This window comes from Solanum lycopersicum, chromosome 9 (genome assembly GCF_036512215.1).
Source record: "Solanum lycopersicum chromosome 9, SLM_r2.1".
Classification (NCBI taxonomy): Eukaryota; Viridiplantae; Streptophyta; class Magnoliopsida; order Solanales; family Solanaceae; genus Solanum; species Solanum lycopersicum.
Window position 1 is genome coordinate 11,033,004 of NC_090808.1, and position 7,732 is coordinate 11,040,735.

Sequence of the window (7,732 nt, forward strand, 5' to 3'; positions counted from 1 at the left end):
AATTCTCACCTTTTTGGTAATCTTGAAATTCGTGCCTCAAGAGTGATAACTCTATGTATCTTTTTCTTCTAACCCTTTTATTGTGGTTATAAAAGACCACTACTAGAAGGGAATCCGTAAGGAGGGTCCAAGAAGAGATTGCTAATGCGGGAGCTCCTCCTCAAGATAACCAATCTCCTTCACAAGAAAATCAAGCCCCTCAAGGGGACCAAGCTCCAGTAATTCATCCATCTTTGACGGATGGAGAGATAAGGTCGACTTTTATGACTTTGGCTCAATCTATGACTACTCAAGCCCAAGTCGTAGCTACTAAAGCTCAAGCGATGACAGCTCAAGCAAATTGGTAAGTTGGACCTCGTGTTCAACAAAATGCTCGTACTATGGCTTCTTGCTTGAGGTGCTTCACTAGGATGAACCCTTCAATGTTCTTTAGGTCGAAGGTGAATACATGCCCCCAAGACTTCCTTGATGATATCTACAATATCTTGTATGCTTTGTGGTTGAGTTCAAATAAGAAGGTCGACCTAGTCGCTTCTCAACCAAAGGATGTGGCTCAAACTTTTTATACTCAATGGAGGGAAAAATAGGCCTTTGAGAATGGGTCCCATTAGTTGGGAGGTTTTTAGAAGATCTTTTCTTGATAGGTTCTTCCTAAGGGATAAAAGGAAGGCTAAAGTTAAAGAATTCATTAACCTTCTTCAAGGAGGTATGAGTGTGCTAGACTACTTTTTTAGGTTCACTAAATTGTCTAAGTATGCCCCTTCCTTCGTGTCTAACCCAATGGATTATATGAGTCGTTTTGTGAAGCGATAGTTCGATGATTTTGTTAACTAGTGTCGTTTGATGATGCTACATGATAAAATGGATATTCTCATTTGATGATGCATGCTCAACAACTAGAAGAGAGTAGACTGAAGAGAAAAATTAAGGATGCTAAGAGGGTAAAGTTTTATGAAGTCAAACTTTTATGGGAAGGTTGCAAATTCAAGGCAAGCCTACATTCAATAAGAGGTTCTCTAATCAAGTTCCTTCTAAGTTAACTAAGGCTCATGATGATAGGGTGTCTAACCCTAAGTCCTAAAAGGGAAGTGGTGGTTGTTCACCAAACAAGAAACCTACTTGTACCAAGTGTGGTAATAAAGCATATAGGTGAATGTTTAGTTTGAATGAACAATTGCTTTGGTTTTGGTAAGAGTGGACACAAGGTGAAGGATTGTACAAATGTAAGGGGTCAAGAGAAGGGGAGTGTTCAAGCTCAAGAAAGTGGTTCTAATTCCGATGTTCTATGAAAGAATTGTTTTTATGCTCTCCGTTCTAGGAGTGACCAAGAAGAATATGTTACAAGTCTTTACTATTAATGTCTACACTTTATTTGATTCCGGTTGCTACATTTTAATTTGTGACTCATTTAGTAAAGATGAAGTTTTATATATTTCCCAATATCTTGATTGAACCATTTTCGGTTACTACCCTGGTGGGTTATTCAATTTTTGCTAAAAGAGTCAATAGAAATTGTCCTATATTGCCCAATAGAGTTACTATGGTAGACTTGGTAGAACTTGATATGGTCGATTTTGATGTCATTTTGGGAATGGATTGGTTTCTTGCGAATTTTAATTCCATAGATTGCAGAAAAAGAGTGGTTAAGTTCAATTTTCCAAATAAACCCGTTTAAGAGTGGAAGGGGGGATATTTAATTCCTGGAAGTCGTATCATTTCTTGTCTAAGAGCTTGTAAGATGATATCTAAAGGTTGTCTATACCATATTGTAAGTTTCAAGGATCTAGACTCTTAAATTCCTTCTCAGAGTCGGTCCCCGTAGTGAAGGACTTTATGGACTTTTCAAAAGTTAATCTGATGACTTACTCGGAATTCCTCCCGAATGGGAAATTTATTTTTGTATTCATTTATAAACGTATATGTACGCCATTTTAATTCCTCCTTATCAAATGAATCAGGCCAAATTGAAAGAGTTGAAGGCTCGACTTAAAGACTTAATAGGCAAAGCTGTCATTTAACCTAGTATATCTCAATAGGGTGCTCCGGTGTTGTTTGTGAAAAAGAAGGATGGGTCCCTTGAGATGTGCATTGATCACCGTTAACTCAATGAGGTCACTATAAATAACAAGTATCCTCTCCCTAGGATCGATGACTTATTTGATCAACTTCAAGGGTCAAGCTAATTTTAAAAAATTTATTTTAGATCGGGATATCATCAACTAAGAATGAGAGGTGAAGCTATTCCCAAAACGTCTTTTGGAACTAGGTATGGTCACTATGAGTTCCTAACTATGTTATTTGGGTTAAACCAATGTGCTGGTGGATTTTATGGACCTAAGGAATAGAGTGTTCAAAAACTACCTTGATTCCTTTGTGATTGTCTTTATTAATGACATCTTGATATATTCTAAGAGTGAGGATGATCATATGCGCTATTTGAGGGTGGTATTGCAAATACTTAAGGAACACCAACTCTTTACTAAGTATAGAAAGCATGAATTTTTGTATATATTGGTTGCGTTTCTAGGTCATATCATCTCTAGTGAGGGTCTAGATGTCAACTCGAGAAAGACGGAAGCGGTTAAGAATTGGCCTAGACCATTGGCTTCAATCGATATAAGAAGTTTCTTGAGTCTAGATGGGTACTAAAGAAGGTTTGTTGATGGGTTTGCTTCTGTTGCATCTCCTTTGACAACATTAAATTAAAAGAAGGTGAAGTTTGAGTTGTCAGAGGCCTATGAAAGAAGCTTCCAAGAGTTGAAATATAGGCTTACCTCTACTCTAGTGTTGACCTTGCCGGAGGGTACAAAGGATTTTGTTATATATTGTGATGTTTCCCGAGTAGGTTTGGGTTGTGTTCCTCTTGCAACAAAGTAAAGTGATAGCTTATGCATCTAGGCAACTCAGGTACATGAGAAGAAGTACCCAACTCATGATCTTGAATTAGCAGTCGTGGTGTTTGCCTTAAAAATATGGAGGAATTATCTCTATGGGGTACATCTAGATGTATATACCGACCACAAGAGTCTTTAATATGTATTTACTCAAAAAGAGTTCAATCCCTGACAAAGAAGATTGTTGGAATTATTGGAGGATTATGACATGAGTTTTCTCTACCAACCCAACAAGTTTAATGTGGTTGCAAATGCTCTGAGTTGTATGACTATAGATAGTGTGTCTCATGTGGAAGAATTCCAGATATACCTAGTGAAAGATGTTCATAGATTTGCTCGATTGGGTGTTCTGTTGGATGATTCTCCTAATAGTGGTTTTATGGTCCATCATAACTCCGAATCGTCTTTAGTAGTTGAAGTGAAACCTAAGCAACACATTGATCCATTATTGATGGAGTTGAAAGAATAGGTTCTTGGTAAGCTTAATGAGTCATTCTTCCAAGGGAGGATGGTGTGCTTAGGTATCAATGCCTGATGTTGATGATTTGAGGAAATTAATTATGGATAAAGCTCATGGTTCTCGATATTCTATTCATCAGGGTGCCCCAAAAATATATCATGATTTTCAAGAGTTCTACTGGTGGAAAAGTTTTAACAGTGACAAAGCAGAATTTATGCCTAGGTGTCCAAATTGCCAACAACTGACTGCCAAGCATCAAAAATGGGGTGGCTTACTCAAAGAAATGCAAGTTCTCGCTTGGAAGTGGGAAAACATTAATATGGACTTTATAGTGGGTTTTCCTCGAATCCGTTGGCATAATGACTCAATATAGATAGTTGTGGATAGGTTTACAAAATCCAATCACTTTATCCACTGAAAAAGAGGCATCTATACTGTTTTAGCAGGACAGGGTCCCAATTATTTGCGACGTTTTTCCCTTCATAAATAACGACGATTTAAGTCGTTAAGATAGATACAAGTTTCGCTTGTGTTCTTCTCCGAACGACTTAGGCTCGTTCATCACATGCTCTCACTTCAAGATGCTCCCTGCTAGAGAAACAAGTCTTTCATGAACAATAAAGGTTTGAACCTCTAATAATTCAAAATGTTAAAACAGTAGAAATGCACTAGAACAGAGGGGTCAAAATGCACTATTCAGAAGGAGTACTAGGCTTCCATGCTAGGGTAGTGTATCAAGAAACACGTGGAGGTAAAACTCCAACTCGAAGTTTTCCTCAAGTTCTGCCCGCTTGACGGGGAGCTCCGCCACTCTAGCGATGAGATGGAGCAGGAGATTGGACCACACTAAATAGGTTAAAGAGCAAATATTCCCCATTTCCTCTTTACTTCTTCCAAAAGCAAACCCCCAACTCTCTCAGTTCACTCTCCTCTAAACGTTGGAATTAAGGTATATTTCTCATTTTTTTCTATCATCACTTCCTTGCTTTGTTAAACAAGATTGCATGCCAACTAAATGATCGAATCAAAACAGTTTTGGGATAGTTATTTCAAAAATCAAACTGCGCTGCTAGATGTATTAGAAAATCGTAGCATTGTTATTTCCCTTCAAACGTCTAAACAACATTTTGGGCATAAGGATTCTGCAAAACCATGGGTAAATGGATAGGAAATGGGAGGGGGAAGTTGAAAAGTCATCTTGCCATGAACTCAAATTTTCGACTATAATTAGGGCTTATTTGGTGAAATTACTTGCTAATTCTTGTTCTAGAGTGGTTAATATACTATGATCTTCTAAAAACAGATAAAAAGAAGGATTTTAGGATGAAAGATAACATTCGATTAACGTCGCTACAGCGGCCTGCATCATCCCATCCTAATGGGATGATGACCGTTTCAGCGGGATGGCCTTAACCTGTAGATTGGCTCGGTTTTTCCAGAAATTTTCTCTTTTCATTTTCGGCTTTGCTAGATGGTCTATACCTTCCTAACTTATCTTATTTCTCATAGGATCACTGAAATGGATGGTCAAAAAAACGATAATTCACCTTTCATCCGATTTACTGATATCGTTAGTTGGGAGTGGCATTATGATTATCGCATTATCATGTTCAGCTGAGAGGGAACTAGTATTACATCAGGTGGAGGATCAAGATCCTTCTTGTTGTGATTGTTTTGTCGAGTTTGGGTGGCTCCTGCTGACACAGGCTCCCTCAAATGCCCTCTCTAACTGGGTGAGTGAGTTCTATGCAATTGTTGCCACCGTATGCGAGGATGACCCTCACCCAGTCATTCATGTTGTAAGACTCGACACTCCTTTGAATGCCACTACTATTAATGAGGTGTTGGAGGTGCCATAGGTCCCAAAACTAGAGGATGAGGCCAAACACAGGGATATGGATCTGGAGTGACTGCGGTACACCATTGTTAATCCTGCAAAACAAGAGCAGGTTCACTTGGCTATCGGAGAGGGCCTCACTATTGTTAACTGGTGATGAGTCATCAAATTGTACTCTTTTAGGGACTTATTTGAATGCAAATAGTGTACTGAATTGTGTATTTTATCTCAATATCTGATAAAAACTACTAATTTTTTGGTATTTGAGGATTTGGTAATAGAATAGACACTCGCACAAAAATAAAGGAAAGCAGAAGAAAAGAAGTAAGGATGCAAAGTGTGCATCGCCAAACACATTTTGCGATACGCCCTATAGTACTGTTCCGCCTTCTATTATAGCACGCGAGCATGAAGGAAATTGATCAAAAGGCGCTGAAAAGAAGAAGTTGGTGTTTCGCTTAATAGTTCCGTGAAGTAGAGTTATTCCACCCAACGCTATAGAATGCATGAAAAAAAAGTCATGGAACAAATAACGACGAATCGTAGAAAGCATGAATCACTGAATCAATCGGTGAATCATGATTAACTATGCCAAATTGATCCACCAACACTAAATCTGAAGCCTATAAATAATAAACTCTTTTAATATTTAGAAAGAGTTTTTGGAGAGATTGGAGAGTGTGAAACATTAGAAATTTTAGAAACTTTATTCTTAAGTTTTCTCCCATGTTTGGAGAGGGTTTTAAAGAAGGTTAAAGAAAGAAGTTCTTCTTCCAATCTTTGAATTGGGTCTTCTCCATACACTTTCCTTTTCCATTGTTATGGTTTAATCTTTTATAACCATTTGATTCCTTTAGCATTTTAAGTATATTTGATTATTGCTTGATGTGCGACTAAGACCCCCCATTCTTTGGGTGTGATTTAGCAAATATGTTTTGATATTATTATTGAGTCTTGATTGGCTATAGTATTAGATGCATATTAATGGTGATTTAACATAGTGGTTGTGGTTTAATTTCATGGCTTTGTAACTGCAAATACAAAAACATCCACGGGTATTTGTCTTGCTCGAGAAGGAGGTTGTGAAACCAAGACCACTAGACTGATGGCCTAAGAAGTGGGTAAACATGAGGTTCAACACGAGAGGGTGAACCCTAGTTCCATATACAAGCACCATCTATTGAAAGGTCAGGGTGTGGGTAAGGCGTAATTTGGTTAGTTTAGACGAGTGGGTGAAAGAGAGGAACCCATTTGATATGGGGTGATTTGCCCGAGAAGAACTTTTATTTCACTTAATCCTTAGCCTAGTCACTATTGTCTTGTGAATTTTATTATCAAAAGCATGTACCCTTTAGCTTGTGTCAAGCTGTATTACGGTCACGCCCCAGGAACTCTCTCTCTCTCTCTCTCTCTCTCTCTCTCTGTCTCTATCTCATACTAGTTATCTTTTTTATTTCTATTATTTTACTACTTGTGACAAAATTTCTTCTTGATATTTGACTATTTGGTGTCTTAAATTAATTTTTTTGTTTCAATACTCGAAAATGTGTTGACCTATCACTATTTGGCACGAAATTCTAAGTAGCTACTAGATTCACTACCACTCCCTTAGGACACAACCCCAATCTCTGGTTGGGTTACTTTACTAGATTCGATTTCTAGACACTCAAATTCTAGGTTAGTGCCGTTGATCACAAAAAATAAAAGATACACAATGTTGAAGCATCAAAATGGCGCTGTTGTCGGCGGGTGATGTAACGTGAAAATGTTGTTATTTATGGTTTTTATCTCCCTGTAATATAGTTTCTACTAATTTTAATTTTAGTTTTGTTAGTCTTTTGTGTTTTATGTAGTTACTACTAATTTTACTTTAAGTTTTGTTTTTCTTCTGTGTTTTATGTTTGTGTGAGCAGATCCTCAAAGCATGACAGAGGGAGTGGGTGGGAATCTACTTGAGGTGTCTCAACTGAATAACTTGACCAAAATATATGAGGTGGAAACCAATGCAATCACAATGGGAATTATATACCTCCCCACGCTAGGAGAAACTCTAGAGAAAATGAGAAAATTCATGTTGACGAAATGCTTCAAATCATTCTCCAAAAGATCACCGCTTAAGTTAGACTATTGGACGAAATTAGAGTAAATATTGATGCACTAAATCAGCTAATCGGGTCTCGCTATAGATCAATCAAGCACAACAGATCAATCCTGATGATTTGCATGCCTCAGCTCCACCCAAACGACAAATTTGGGTTACCTAGTGATGCTAAGCTTATCTCAAACATCATAGAGTGAGGCAGGATCTACGTCTAGCCACGACGTTAAATAAGGCGCCTCTTGGGAGGTAACTCAGGGTCATAACTTAGAATTTACTTTTATAAATAATGGTGTGTTATTGTTGCAGGTCAAAATGAGGAATGTATAGAAAATTACAAGTTAGCGAGAAGAGGGTATGCTTTGCGAGACGCTAAATAAGTCAGCGAGCCCAGCTAAATTCAATCATTTGGCACAATGCAAAAGTATTGTAGAGCCTGTAAA